Source organism: Euphorbia lathyris, chromosome 8 (genome assembly GCF_963576675.1).
Source record: "Euphorbia lathyris chromosome 8, ddEupLath1.1, whole genome shotgun sequence".
In the NCBI taxonomy this organism is placed as follows: Eukaryota; Viridiplantae; Streptophyta; class Magnoliopsida; order Malpighiales; family Euphorbiaceae; genus Euphorbia; species Euphorbia lathyris.
In genome coordinates this window covers 62,641,761-62,658,321 of record NC_088917.1, presented here as the reverse complement: position 1 = coordinate 62,658,321, position 16,561 = coordinate 62,641,761, and positions in this window count along the sequence as shown.

Below are 16,561 nucleotides of genomic sequence, written 5' to 3'. Positions count from 1 at the left end.
TTACATCGAATTCTATTTGACTTTAATGAATTTTCCTTTTTGCTTTCTAAAAAAATTATAAAAAGAAAATGATACATACATAGAATTAAAACCATGGTATAACATTAGTTTGAATAATTAATTTCGAAAATAGGGAAGGAGGGTGTTTTCCGTTTCTTTAATTAAAAAATTAGCAAATGTAGATCTTCTTTAATGTAGTGCAATATTATGTTGTATATATATATTTATTTATATTTATATAGAGATTATGTATGTTGCACACCATATAAAGGATACATCCATATAGAAAATAATGTTGACCAAAACAGACCCACTCCAATAACACAAGTAACTTTAAAGCTATTATTGAATTAAAAGATAAAAGAAGAAAAGGAAATGCTGAATCATCGTTTTATTTTTACTTGCTTCACAACCTACATAAAAGACAATCTAACAAAAAGACAAATTTAAAAATCACCATACTATTTGTGTATTTCATGTACCTTGTTTAGGTCATATACCTTTTCTATTTATAATTCTATCGCGGGTCTTCGTTGTTATTATGGAAATGTATTCTAATGAGTCACATAACACACGTCAGTCTTTAGTAGCTCTACCATGCTTGGTTTGTAGCGTCGTCCGGTGGTGCACCTTACCATATTGCACACATTCTGCCAGATGGCTAGGTTTTATTGGGTCTACGACCTTCAGACTTCTGATATGTCGAACGGTGCGTACTGCTTTTTATCTCATGTACTTTGTATAATTGTCTACACTAATCCATTAGTTGCTCTTTTCTAACCGTACGACTGTATAGATGGATAGTATTCTACAACGTGACCCAACCGTTTCATTCGCATCATCAATGAATATTCTCTTCTTAAATCGAGCGGTTACTATACGTCCTCCGAATCCAAGAAGTAATATTCTTTTTTTTGTGGGAAACAAATAAAATTTATGAATTCTAATCTAAAATTAATAAATTTATGGTTATATAAAGCTGGAAAAAGAAGAAGAAAAGAAGGGAGACAAATACGCAATCCAAATGCCAGCTAAATAAAGTGACAAAAAAGCTGATGATAAAAGCAAATAGTAACCGTTTCGATATAAGTAACCGTTTCTGATTCTACTTCCTTTCTTTCTGCTTTTCTCGAAACGGTTTTATTTCCTTTTTCTAATTCATAATTATTAGTGATGACGTCAAAATTTAACTAAAAATCAGACCCCCTACACTTTTTCTTACTACAAATTATTGCTTTTTTTTTTTGAAAAAAAATCAGGAATTTCATCTTGATGTAATTTAACAATTTACTGAATTACACAAAAAAAAACAAAATAGCACCTTATCCATCTGTTTTCCTCTTTTCACCTTTAGAAAAAATATATAATTTTATTTAAATTTTCAAATTAATCATGGTACAAAATTAATCATGCATATTGCATCAAATACTTTTGTGAGAGTAACATAAAAAAATACTATTATGAACAATTATAAAGTTTCATAATAATTACAATATTATATGATAAAGCATTATTGGTCTTTAAATTTGTACACAATAATTAGTAGCTTTGTCCAAAATAAATCATTTAATTATTTCACACTTTACTTCAATTATAACATTTTATCCTAATATTATAATTGATTGTTAAATTGAGTTTAAGACTAATTAAAATTAAAATGGGACAGATATTTTTGTAATTATGTTAAGCAAGTTGATGATAGCAATTAATCACTTCCCATCAAGTAAACTAAAACCAGAAAAATACAAGTAGCATAGAAGAAAATTATATATACCTAATATGGAAAACTTTGAGGAGTATACAGATATTATCAAGATCTAATCCTTTTTAATTTTTCCTTTTGATGTAATTCACTTTTACAAGAAAATGACATGGTGAAAAGGAATAATAATAACAATAATAATGCATTTCAATTTCTTGATTAGGTCCAAGCTCAAGTCATATCTTTACATCTTCTTAGTTGATCCTTCTAGAGGAAAGTATAATCACAAGTGATAATCTTAAAATATATGAATAATTATATATAGAAAAAAATTACCTGAATGATAGATTTTTAAATATCGTCACATAAAATTACAATTTATCATATATGTATGTGTTGATACAGGCATCTCCTTCAAGAGTTCGAGTTCGAGTGAGGGGAGTCGGAGGAGGAACGAAGCACGAGCGAGCACACCGTGTGGGCTCACTCACACGCCATATGGGGTGATTCCTGCTCCAAAAACATGTCTTGATAAAGCTGTCAGTTTTGTATCCTATTCCAGAAATTACTATTCTACCACTCATTTATTTACTGTTTTGTCATGTGGGCTTATTTTCCCAAATGTCATTTGAGCATCATTTCCCAAACTATCCATACCTCTTTTTAGTAAGTTGTAACCTTATATAGGTCTTTTAGTCTTTTATCTTTTAATTTGGGAGAGATATATAAAGCCTCTTATTTATAAGGATATGCATGCATCTTTTAATCAATCAAATTTATATCTTATTCTTTGTGAAGTTTGGTTAAGGTTTCAACCTTCAACAATGGGGAATTTATGATTTCCTCCGGTTTAGTCCGTAAAACCCGAGATTAATTCTTCTAGTTTAGCTAGAGAAGAACCTTCTTTGTTGATTTAGGATTAAAATCACCTCGTCCGAAACCGATTTGTATCAGTTGATATCAGAGTTGATCATTTTCCAAACAGAGACTTCTTTCGATAATGGTTCAATTAAGTTCATCTTAAGAATACGAAGAAACTGCCAATAAAAGATGGGAAGATTTTCAAAACTAGCATGAGAAGGTTTAAAAAGACTCTTAGGGGGCAATCTCGGGCTCAAGACGAGCAAATGAGGAAGCTTGGGGCATCTTGTAAGAGCCTCAAGCTAGAAATCTGAAGTGCCTTCCAACCCACATTGGAAGTCCTCTTAAAGATCCATCACCAATCTTTTCTCCATTACACATTGAAGAGGTAAATCCTAAACTTTCAGTTTCTCATATTGAAATTGTGGGTAATCCTATTACTAGGAGGAGTTGGATGTTGTTTGTGAATTAGATTCTCATTGTGAGTTTATTGATAATGATATTGTGAATGAGAATGTGAGTTCATGTGTGGATGATGAGGAAGGAGTGTTTTTAGGTGAGGATGTTGGGCAAACTCATGTTGTAAGGGATGCTCCCCATATGTTTGATAAAGTACCCCTTAAGCATAACTTCATTTGTATGCTTGAGGAAAATGGAGGTATTATTCTTGAGGAAGGGAAGAGTGACTTTGGGCTTGAAAATCTCTTTGAGGAGAATGAGGAAACCACTTGTGTGGCAATTGATGGCTATGGTGATGGGAGAGATGTTGGTTGTTCAACCATAGTAGGATGTAACGGGTCATTTGAGTCAGATAACTATTCAAATGAATTAGCTGGCTTGAACTATGGGGAGAAGTGGGAGGAAACGAAAGGTCATGGGAAAAGATGGATCGTGGACGAAGAGGGAAATGAATTTGAATATTATCATGAAGAAGATGAGTTAGAAGAGGGGAGTGATGAAGAAGGGAACCAATCCGGAAATGAGCTAGAACGAAAAGATGAGCTTGGCTATTATGATAGTGAATTGTAGGATGGGGTTGAAGAGAGAGATGACACTTCCGAGAATGAAATATGTGATTATTGGAATTATATCACCATGTGAATAAAAATGATTATGATGAAGATGATGGAGTTTACCATGATAAGAATGAGCATCGAAGAATTGAGTGGAACCAACATGAGGTCCTTTATGAGGATGATGAAGATGGGGTCTATCATGATGAGGATGAGTTTCGGTACACTGAGTGGAATCAACACGGAACTCCTTATGAAGACAACAAAGATAAATTCCATTGCGACGAGGATGAGTTGGAGGATGTTGAGTGGAACCAAAACGAAGATACTTATGGGGGTGAAAAAGATCGGTTCCATTATGAAGATGAGTCAGGAAGTGTCGAGTGGAGCGAAAACTAAGATACCTATGAAGGTGAGCATGCTGGTGATGAGTGTAATGTGTATTTGGTGACAAGGGTGCTCATGACTAGTGAAGAAGAGCATGGCCCATAGCATCAATTATTTAGAACTCGGTGCTTAGTTCTTAGAAAGAAATATGAGGTGGTAATCGATTAAGGAAGCCAAGTCAATACCATTAGTCGATCTGTCTTGAGTAAATTTGGTTTGGTTCCTGAGCCACATCCTATACCTTACCATATTGGTTGGGTCAACGAGGTGGAAAAGCTTCAAGTTACGTGTGACGTTATGGAGATGGATGCTTGTCACATGCTATTAGGTAGACCATGGCAATTTGATTGTGATGCCTCACATGCGGGAAGAAGCAAGACCTACACCATACGCAAGGGCAGAATCTGGTACATCCTTACACCTATGAAGTGTTCACCTAGTGAGAAAAGGAAGACCACCTTGAGAGCTTGTCCAAATTGGAAGTTGAATGTGAATGGGTGCATTGGTAGTATGGGTGAGACATCGAGTCATATTGACTTGGGTTCCATGAATGAGTTAGCTAGCCTCTCACGTAATGAAGTCAAATCCAGTGAGGGGAATGAGGTTGAGAAGGGAAAGAGCAATATTGAAAGTGAGGAAGTTGAGGAAATGTCTGAGGGTGACAAGTACATATATTTCAACGAGCAACCTAAAGGGCTTCTACCTTTTGGGAAAATACCATGTGACATAGTATGGGATCCGGGAGATAGTGCACATAGTATTACACATTATGAACTGAGCTCGAATGGGGAGGAGGAAGGTTACCTTATGACACATCTTGATAGAACCGAGACTCCTACCACATGCATTATGCAAATGGATCAAGTCGTCCACTTGGTAAAATCTGAACTTATTATTTTGTGCTTTATTAAAATATATGTGTTGGGATCTTTGTTGTGTTTGTTGAGGGAGAACATATCTTATGAGGAGTCCATGATGGGTGATCTTGTGGTGAAGAATGTAAGCTTCATGGAGTATTTTATGAAGGAGAATGACTTCACGGGAGATATAGAGATGGAAGAAATTCAAGACTTGCGGAATAGTGACCAAATTAGTGCGGAATGAGTCTTGAAGTCCCAAAATTGTTAACCCGAGGCGAGGAGGGAGCTAATACAAGTGTTTTTGGGCTTACCATGAAGTGGGTTGACAAGTGTCGCCGGGACATCCCATTTTATGTCGGTCATGAGCGATTAGAGGTTGAGCCTAGCATTCGGGTTGATGATGCAAGGCATAGAGATGTTCGGGGATATCCAACTCAAAGTCATGTTGGGGTTTTGATATACACAATGTTTTATGCATCGTTAAAATTAACGACACGCAATTTAATGACGTTTGTGATGACATTTTGAAAAGCGTGTATAAGTATTTAGATTTGACGAAAAGCACCGTTAAGCCTTAAATTAGTGTCGTAATAGATATTTTCTATTGTGTAATATAATCAATATCGGATAAAACTCTATGCCTCCCTCTCTTCAAGAGCCGCGCGTCCCCCTCCCTTCTCTTGGGTGGCGTTAATAGTATGTGGATCAATTACAACTCTTCATAGACTTGCTTTATATAACTATTCTGAGATGCGTTTCTATCATTCACTTGCTATTCAACGGTTCTATGCTATAAGAAGTAACTCAATAAATCGTTATTTTCGAATTCTTGACTCATATTTTTGCTCTTCAATAACCATTTCAGGGATTTTTCATTTCTATAAATTCAGATTCCCTAGGAAGTGAAATTAATTTCCACCTCCTTATCAATTTATCTCCTCTAATTGATGATTGATGAGAGCCAAATTTGTATCACATCACAAGGCAAATGATGGAAGTGTGACCCTTTAAAAGAAATAGCAATAATCAGAATAAGTACTTTTTATATAAAGTTTTATGACTTATATCGGATAATCATTCAACTCAGCTCGGACTAACTACATATTTTGGATAAATTCTAATCCTTTAACTAAGTTCTTAAGGTTATTTTATTAAATGATTCTATATTATATACATATACTTTTTTACTGAACTCTGGAATAATTATTATTTTTATTAAAGGATATATATCTAACAGTAGTAAATGATACGTAATTAGACAACAAATTACAGTGAGCCGGCCAACCTTAGGATGCTCCGGATTCTTCGTATGTCGTCCCTGTGCGGGGAGCGGTCCCTACAATCAGTCCGACGATTAAGAAAGTTAGATGTTCGATTGGAATCCTCTGATCGAGGAGGCTAGAACCATAATGAGTAAATCAGCCAAAAAGAGAGAAAAGGTCCCCTTTACCTTTATCTTATGCCTGTATTTATAGGCCTCTGTTCATGGGCCTAGGCCCGTAGTTATGTTTCTTGATGGGCTCGATGGGCTTGGGTAATATACCGAATCAAGTAGTCCCCCCCCCCCCCCCCGCGAAGACACCACTCGAGTATTGGATGCGAGTTGAGGAGAAAACTCTGTTCGCCACGTTAGTCCCTCACGAGGGGCGTGCTTGAGTGCCCGATTGGGAGAGAAACTGTTGGGCTCCCATCTTTTCCTATTGTCCTGCTGTAGCATTAAATGTTTGTGATAAATGCCTTATGCACGCGCTGCTATTTGCCTTGATTTGAACGTTGCGCCGCTTTACTTTTTATAATTTGATATAAAAACGGGGGAGAGAGATTGAGGTCCATTTTTCCCTTCCTTGCGATTTCAACTGCTGTTCTTCCATTGCCTATTTTGCTGCTCCTGTCCACTGCTTGTTCTTCCTTGTCGTGCCCAACCATCGTCACCAGGAGTTTCCATTGACAGGAGCCGGCGCGCGGTGTTTCTGGGGAGTGTTTTGTCTGGTCAGAGTGAGGTCAGTTACTCGCTCTTTCGCCTTTTGATTTTGTTTAATTTTATGGGGGAGTTGATTATATCAGAGGATTCTTCTCAGAGAGCCTTGAAAAGATTACCACCTATAATCCCGGGTGATTTCGTGCTCCGGGATGCCTCTCGTGTGCGACCGTCCTGGCCGAAAAGGCGGGTAGACTCAGAGGGTGAGAGCGGTTCTCACCAGGAAACAGTGATAAAGAAAAGACGACATGTGGTGTTGCGTTCTGAGCCAAGCGTAAGCAGGCCGAGTGGCGGAGTTGCGTCGGGTATCCACGAGGTTATTATGGAGGTGCCAGATGGCTTAATAGGGGAAGACGAGACTCTTGAAACCCTGTATGCGAGAATGAGAAGTAAGGTGTGGTCGAGATTACCGGGTGCTGCGGGATTTGATGGTGTGGGTTTCGGAAGATCTCAACGACCGAGGAGGCCAGATTCTTATTTAATGGAGGGCGCACATAATATCATCGTATCAGATGATTTGTCCTCTATCTCGGTCGCCTATCGAATAGGAGAACCGTATAAGCTGATCGCGTTGCGCGAGGAGGATCGTGCCTGTTATGTCGGCGAGTCCAATGAGGTGGTGCTTGATCCTCGTAAAATATATAGCATTTAATAGGACAAGTGTATCCTATCGCAACAAGTAATATTGTGCTAAGCACGAGATCGAACCAAAAAGACTATTTGTTATAATTAGTGAATCTACCTAGAGTGATCTAATTGTTTAGAGGTTTGAATAATATGTTGGGTTTTGAGTAACTAATTAACTAAATTGAAAGCAATAAAGATAATAAAGTAAAGTGAACAATTGACAGGGTAGAAGGTGAATCAATGGATGACATAATCTAGGCTGAGGAATCCTTTGATTAAATCCTATGTATGGGTTTAGGGAGTTCAGATTTATGTTTTACCAATGATTGACGGTAATTGCCCTAATAAGAAAGACAAATGTGTACAAGATTTATCTAACCTATTCACATGCATTCGGGTGACGGCTTGATTAGGCATATACCCTAGGTCATGCAAAGCATTAGGTTCTTTGACAACTAAGGCTAAAGCCGTAGCCCAGCCACAAAGCCGCACTCCTAGTGGTCTCTAGCGAGGTCAGATTTACACAAGTTCAGCATAGATAATTCCATGGTCAGGTTTTATCTATCTATAATCCTATTTAATGTCAGGGTCACAGGATTAAGCACATTATATATATAAACAGGCTAGTTGATCATTATCAATGTTCATTCTAACATAAATCTTGTTCCTAACAATTTCTAGGCATTAAGCATGCATAAACTGATCAATCAAAGGTCCTAGATCCCTAATCATACATATTCATATAATCAATTTCATCCCCATCCCAAACTGGATGTGGATCAGTTCATAGACAAACCAATCATAGCAATAGGCATATATGAATAATGGAAAAATCTTCAATAGATTATAAAAGGAAAAGATAAGAGGGAGAGATAGAAATCCAAAACCCGCTTGTCGATTCTGTTTACAAAAATAGAAGATGAGGAGCTTCTCCCATCAATTGTTCTTCAATAAGAAATAAAAACAGAAATAAACCTAATCTAGAAAGCAGGAAAAGCTAAACTAAAAGCTAAAAACTACATTGTGGAGGCGAGAAAGCCCTAGCGGCTCTCTGATTTATTGAATGGCTAATCCCCCCCCAAGGATTAGGATTAGCTCCCTATTTATAGAGTTAGGGAGGAAACCATAATGCCTCAAGGGTAAAAAAGGAAAATTACAAAGTGTTTTAATGGGCTTTTAGGGCCCGATCCACGCATTCCAGCAAGGGGGAAGGCGCTTGTACGCCTTTCCCCGCCTCGTCTTGTCGAGACAAGGAGTGTCTCGACGAGATGAGGGCTTGTCTCGACGAGATATGTAGTGTCTCGACGAGACAGGTCCTAAATGGGGCAATTTTGCTCCGGCTTTTATTTGTTTAGGTCTCTGGACTTCTGAAAAGTGCTCTAATGGTCCCTGATGAATCCCAAAAGTGCTCTGACGGTCCCTGAATAATCCAAAATTGCTCTAATAGGCTTGGGACTGGTTCGGAAATGCTCAAATAGGCCTAAAAACACCTGAAAACATAGAAAATACCGAAAATTACTAATTTTAACTAAAAGGTAACAAAACAATACTAAAATTAAAAGGAAATAAAGCAAAAACAAACTAAAATGATCCTAAAAACCCTATACAAATGGGAGCTATCAGTGTTGTATGAGGAGCAGTTCGAGTCAGGAATGCGGTTACCTCTGTTGCCGTTTTTTATAGAGGTGTTGAAGGAGTATGATCTTTGTCCCGGATAGATTCACCCGAACGGATGGAGGATGATGGTGGCTTTTTATTCGTTGTGCCGATCAGCTAGATTTCGAGCGACTGGGCTTGTTTTTCGCCAATTCTTTCACCCGAGTAAAGGTCCAGGTTCGCAACACGTGACGTTCTCTCACCAAAAGTTCAAGGTGCTAGGTGGACTTAAGGATAAGATCAATGAGTATAGGCATCGATACTTCTTGGTTCGTAAGCTGGATGGAAACTTTCCATTCTGGGTTGTATGGAACGATGATCCCATGGAGGCTAGTCACTGGTTGGTTTCTCGGGAGATGTTAGCATCGGAAGAGCAGCTGGTGACGTAGCTCAAAGATTTACCTTATGATAAGGAGCACAAGCAGGATGTCGATCAGTTGATTGGACACTTTTTGGCCTCCGGCTATTATATTTGGAATCAGTGGCGGATGGCACAGATCTCGGGGTGGTCTGGAAAAGACTTTGAAAAGTGGAAGAAAGGTTACCAATTTACTAACGGTGAGCTGGCTGAGATGGAATCGATCACTGTGAGTGTTACCGTAGTAGGTAAGGTGTCTTGGCAACCGATCGGGTGTGTTAGTACTTAATCACTTCGTCTATTTATGTAAATTTTCTTTAACTTTTTTGTTTGTTGTTTTCGCAGGCGCCGGGGATCCCAGAGTGAGCATGGACTCCGATCCTGATGAGTTTGGAGTTGGGATAGATACCCCGATGGAGGCTTTTTTTGGTGCTTCGGCTTCTTTGGCTTCATTTTCGTCGCTGGAGGATGCGAATCAAGTAATCCAGAGCATGGGAGGAGTCTTGGGAGCTTGCGAGGAAGGTGAAGTTGCTGCTGACATCCCGCATGGAATGCCCGTGCAGGATTCGGGGAAAAGGGATGCCGAAGATGATGTAGAGGTGATTGATGTGGAAGAAGAGGATGAGCCTAGTGGGAAAATCGAGGTTGGCGAGCTCTGAAAACGGAAAGCGACTAAGGGGAAGATGTTGGAGGGGGTCGGGGAGGGAGCGAGGAATAGTGAGGATGTCGTTGGCGAGGGTGAAAGTGAAGGTTCCAAGCGAGCCCAAACTGACGTTATAACCAACCTGGCGGCTGACATGGTGGATAAGATCGGGGATCATCTAGAGATGGTGAAGAAGATGGAAGCAAAGGTGGCTAGGTTTCTAGAATTTATCAACTGGCTGCCAGTTGACGCTGATATGATGATATTCGAACTCCCGCATGCCATGGCTCGTGTTGCGAAGATCCCTGTGGAGTCTCGTCGGATGGAGGGAGCCTCGAAGATTGATTTGGGGATAGAAACTTTGGCTGCAATTGGCATGGTAAGTCCCTTTGATACCGACCTTTATTTGATTGTGTTATTTGTATTGCCTTTGGTGAACTGTTTCCCTAATTGTACCATTTGTTCAGGTTGCGGCAAATGCAAACAGGATCTTCGACATGTGTGTGAATGATGAACATGCCTTCCGCGAAATGGAAGCTGCTTTGCGAAAGTCGGTTGATCAGTTGGAGAAGGCAACCGCAAAGATCATTAAGGCGAGCCAAATGCTAGAAGAAAAGGAAGCCGAAAATGTGGGTCTGCGTGACCGACTAAGGTTGTCGAGGGAAGAGAACGGGATTCTCCAGCGGAAAGCATCCAAGGACCTCGAGGAGCTTCGTGGTCGGAAAGTTCTCCTTAAAGGTGCAGTGTTCTGGGGGCGTCATGTGAAGGCCACCCTCATTGAGAAGAAGGAACAACTGATTAAGGCTACCGACGATCGGACAAATCTGTTGTCAGAGAATGAGAAGCTTCTGAAGGAGCTCGAAGTTGCTCGTAAGGAGGCTGCCGACTTGCGGGCCCTCACGGAGAAACGCAAGGAGAAGCTTATGAAGATGGACCGAATGATGGTTATTACCGCTGCGCATGAGGCCGGTTATGGTGTTCCACCGGAAGTTGTGTTTGGGCCGAAGATTTACGACAAGCAGGCACAGGCGAAAGCCGTGGAGTGCTGCGGTTGTTTTAAGAAGTAGCTAGGCTAGATAGGCCACCATTTCCTAATTATGTTTTTTGTAATCATGACTTCGTACATTGTGTATCAACGTCGTGATCTTTGGCAAGTTTCCTGCCTATTTTTGCCATTATAACTTGTTTGATGTGATTGTTGCTTTTTTTGGAGTTGTCTTTCATGTCGCGTCATCGCTAGAATATAAATGGGAGTCATTTTTCCTTCTTTTAGAATGGTGGTTTTATCTACTTGTGTTTTTACTGCCTCTGATAATGTCTCTTCGAGATGTTGTTGATTCGGCTAAGGTGCTCGAGGTCCAATGGGCTATTTCAACGATCCCCATCCTTACGTCTATTGTCCGCCGCTGACGGACCATCATGGAGAAAGGAAATCTCGTTATGCTTCTCCTGTGTGGTTGAATCGGGGAGTGAACTTGAAAAATCGAAATGTGGATAGTGAAAATTCGGCGCCTTATACTGGTTCGACTACCGATTCATGTGAGGTTGTTGCCAGCGCGTTGTCGACCACTAAGAAGAAAGTACGGTCACATGAAGGGATTGGTTTTCTTAACCCAGATGAGACCGTAGTACCTGTTTTGAATCCACATCCTTCTTGGATCAGGAGGCTGCTCGCGGATGAAATGGACCGAGTTATGAATCTGCCTGTGGAGGCAGAGTTTCGTCGCGTGGGTCGCTATGCTTCATCGTCACGTCCCTATGGACCGACGTTCGTTGCTCCAACGAAACCCCGCAGCGTTGTCTTTTTGGAGTTTGCTGGCCAGGGCTTCCTAGGGCCTATCCCGGCAGATCCCAGTCCTCGTGTGACTTATATGGGTAAGGCCTGCCTGTATCATCAGCAAAATGGTCATAATACCGATGAGTGCTCCGACTAGCGAACGATGCATCAGGCTCTGATGGACGATGAGGCTATTCCGAATCCTAACCACATCATAGTTCGTCCCGAATATGTCTTTGTCTGCTTGTAACTTCTGTTGTGTTTTTTTTACTAGTATTGTTTCCTTGCTCCTAGTGTAAGTTGTTTAGAACTTGTTGTATTTTCACGGAACTTTGTTTGTGTCAGGGTAATCCTGTCGTGTGTGTTTTAAGATGTTGGCTATCATGTGGAACTGCTTTTGTGTGTATCAAGTTGATAATTACATGGGTTTGTTGATTTCATTCTTTATGAATTATTCGCGCAGCGTATGGGACAACTCGTAATGTGATAGTTGATAATAACTCTGGGTTATTAATCCATGATTTTGTGAGATGCTCGGGGCGCCTTGAGAGTATTAAATTGACAATAACATGGAATTATTGAATTTCACTCGTATGAGTTATGCGAGTAGCGTATGGGACAACTCACAATGCGACAGTTGATAATAACTCTGGGTTATTAATCCATGATTTTTCGAGATGCTCGGGGCACCTCGAGAGTATTAAATTGACAATAACATGGGATTATTGAATTTCACTCGTATAAGTTATACGAGTAGCGTATGGGACAACTGAAGGAAAATAGGCAAACGTTTGGCAGCGGAAATATAAAATTTTTAACCTATTTCCATTTTCCCAAGATCCGTTAATTTTTATTTCATATAAAGAGGGATTAAACATAATACGTTTATGACGATCAATCTACCGTTGCAAACGAAGTGCCCACAACTTCAAAAGAGATGGAATCTGTCAACCAATCTATCCCAACCCGAACAGACCTTCTAAACCTCCGAACGACAATCCCAACGGTGGAAACATGGAAGAATATGTCTAGAAGCTCCTGTCCAAATATCGTGACGATACGACGGTTCAATCTCCGGGAATCCACGAAAATGTGAACTCACCCGATGTAGGAGGAGCAAAGAATTTTTCTCTTTTGTATGTCTTTTCTTCTTTCATGAACATAATAAAATATATAAGTAAACAATTAGAACACAAACGATGAATAGCAATCAAAGGAGACGATTGCCTCTAATAAATCAACACAAGATCAAGAAGAAAGATGAAGAGATAAAATCAATCGATTGGAAGCAAGCGGTGGAATTCCATTCTCTACTGTAGGGGTCGAAAATCTCAGTCTACGGGATAGACTAGGGTTGGCCTAAATTTGCAATGGGAGGGGGTATATATAACATCTTGTATCTAAACCCTAATTAGATAGAATTAGGTTACCTATTAAGAGTTATATTCGGAATAATACTCTTGTTATTATTATCTATAATTATATCTAAATATATAAAGATAATATTAACTTATTTAATAGGATAATAATTAGAAGCAATTTAATCTCAATAAACCTTCTAACTTAATTATCATATAATTAATTTAATCCATAATTATAATCTAATTAAAATTATCAAAATTAAATTAATTCCCACATGTGTCCCAACACATGAATTTCGCCCCCCTCCTTATTTAGGCCTTAGTTAGGGATGCAACTGAGGCGGGGAATACCCGTACCCGTCGGGGCCCCGCTGCGACGGGGCGGGGATTCCCCGACCCGTTTTTTGGCAGGGACGGGGATGGGGACCAATATGGTCCCCGTAGCGGGGTACGGGGCGGGGCCGGGAAACGGTATCCTCGCCCCGCGGGGATCCCCGTACCCGTACCGTTAAATCCCCTATGGGTAATCCCCGATTAATCCCCGTTTATATAGGAATTAAATCAATGTCTTTAACCATTTGGACCCATTCTACAACATGATGAATATGTAAGGTGTGTTTATTATCAAACATAAAATTATTGAACATGAAAGTCTAAATATATAGTTTTTGGCATACAGACTTACCAAAAAAAATGAACGTTGAAAGTTCTAATATATTTTAATAAATTATTGTCTTGCAAAAAATGTGATTCAAGACAAAAATTTCAGCATTTACTAATGTTTATTTAACAATAAGCAGTGATGGGAATTTGAAGATTTTAGATGGGGAAGACAACATTTCAATTTGGTATTTTTTTTAGGATTAAATGGGTAAACGGGGATTCCCCGTACCCGCGGTTTCCCCGTGGGGCGGGGATGGGGACAGTTTTGTCCCCCGTTTAGTTGGCGGGGATGGGGACGGGGAATCCCCGTTTAGGCAGGGACGGGGATGGGAAACCAAATCCCCGCCCCGTCCCGCCCCGTTTACATCCCTAGCCTTAGTGGACCAAGTTGAGCTTCTATCAATTAATTAACATCTGTTTCTCTTTTGGGTTTCAAGTCTTATGTGTTACCCATTAGATTCTTATTGAATCTAGCCGTATACAACCATTAAATTAATTTCTCAAAATTACATTCAATCTTTGTATAACGGAATGAGTGCGCGAACTGTGATTGGCAGATCCGAAACATTCCCCTAGAGCTATAAGAAGACAGGTTGATTCCGTCGTTGACCTTTCCGTATTAGTTACAGTATAATTCGATCCTTTATCAACTACATCCTTGAACAGAATCTTATGACTATGGATAATGTCAAGTCACATATAGCGAGATGTTCGTTTTACTTGTACAGGCCGAGTCAACTCCAATTAGATAGGTTAAGTAAAATCTTCATTTCAAGTCTTAAGCTATCACCTTGCAGGGATTTAGAGTCAAGTCTTCCACAAGCGATCCTTGGACGTATCTCCCATTTATCAGGAGTGACAAATGCTCAATCCAATTTTAACTACCCTGCAATTACTTCCTGTGATACCCAACGTCTGCCGTACACACCCCAGAGTCATCTCTGTTATGGATTGTGTTACAACAGGATCAAAGCATCACATTCCATAATCCAGAATCACTAATTAATATTCCTTTGAGTCTGAGGATTACTTATACCTATTAATAAAAATGAGATGACCATGTGACAAGGATAAATCTACCCATCCTGTTATCTCAAGTCGGGCCCCCAATCCTAATGAACTCTTTCACTGGGTCCATGTAAATGTCCAGATATCTGCATATCTGAAGCTTGTGAGATCAGCTCTCTGTCCTGACAGAAAACATTGTTACATGCAAGTCTCAACAGTATTATGTCAATCCCTATTCAAAACATATTACTTGACTTGGGGTAGTTTTAAGTTTATTAGTTTATTATAATGTTTTGTCTCACTTCATGCTTGTATGAACACTTTATAATCACTTTAAATAAACTTAGGGATTTCCTTTTATTTAGACTTATTTAGTTCTTAAAAGTAATTGCCTTTATACAGTTATGAAACCATATCTTATTAAAACAAATGACATAAAGAACAATTCATTTACAACTGGTTTATATCCTAGAACAATTATCTATAGGACACTAAACCCCAACAACAACTCACAATGCGACAGTTGATAATAACTCGGGGTTATTAATCAATGATTTTTCGAGATGCTCGGGGCACCTCGAGAGTATTAAATTGACAATAACATGGGATTATTGAATTTCACTCGTATGAGTTATGCGAGTAGCATATAGGACAGCTCGCAATGCGACAGTTGATAATATTTCGTGGGTTATTAATCCATGATTTTTTGAGATGCTCGGGGCACCTCGAGAGTATTAAATTGACAATAACATGGGATTATTGAATTTCACTCGTATGAGTTATGCGAGTAGCGTGTGGAATAGCTCACAATGCGACAGTTGATAATAACTCGGGGTTATTAATCCATGATTTTTCGAGATGCTCGGGGCGCCTCGAGAGTATTAAATTGACAATAATATGGGATTATTGAATTTTGATCTCTTGCATAATCCGAGGAAATGTTACATCAGCTATTGGTAGTATTTTCGTAATGTTTGGATATTCCAGCTGTTGTCGAATATCACGCCCTCTAGAGAAGACAAATTGTAGGCCCTGTTATGCAGTACCGTATGAACTTTGTAAGGTCCATCCCATGATTGGCCCAACTTTCCTTTCGCTAGTGGGGACTGGGCGACTGCGGCGTCTCGGAGAACTAGGTCTTCGACCTGGAAATTTTGGGGACGCATACGGTTATCATGGTATCGTGCCAGGTTCTGCTTGTGGGTTGTTATGTGAAGTAAAGCGTTGAGACGCTCCTCCTCTAGTCTTTCTCCGGCCTCAGCGAGAGCTTCATTGTTGCTTTCCTTGTTGAAATTGTTGTGTCGTGGTGATCGGAGGATTACTTTTGATGGTGCCATGGCCTCAGCTCCATAGGTAAGGAAAAAAGGGGTCTTTCCTGTTCCTGAATGCGGGGTTGTTCGATATGACCATAACACAGAGGGGATATGGTCGGGCCATGCTTGCCCTTTATCGAGTAATCAGGCCTTGATTCTTCTCAGGATAGTCTGATTGCTGACTTCGGTCAGACCGTTGCTTTGCGGGTGAGCAACGGACGTGTTCGCCCTTTGATGTTCCATGTGGAGCAGAAATCCTGGAACTGAGCATAGTCAAACTATCTCCCATTATCCGTAATAAAAGAGTTAGGGACTCCGAAGCGGTGGATTATAGCCCGTTTTAGGAAACAAATG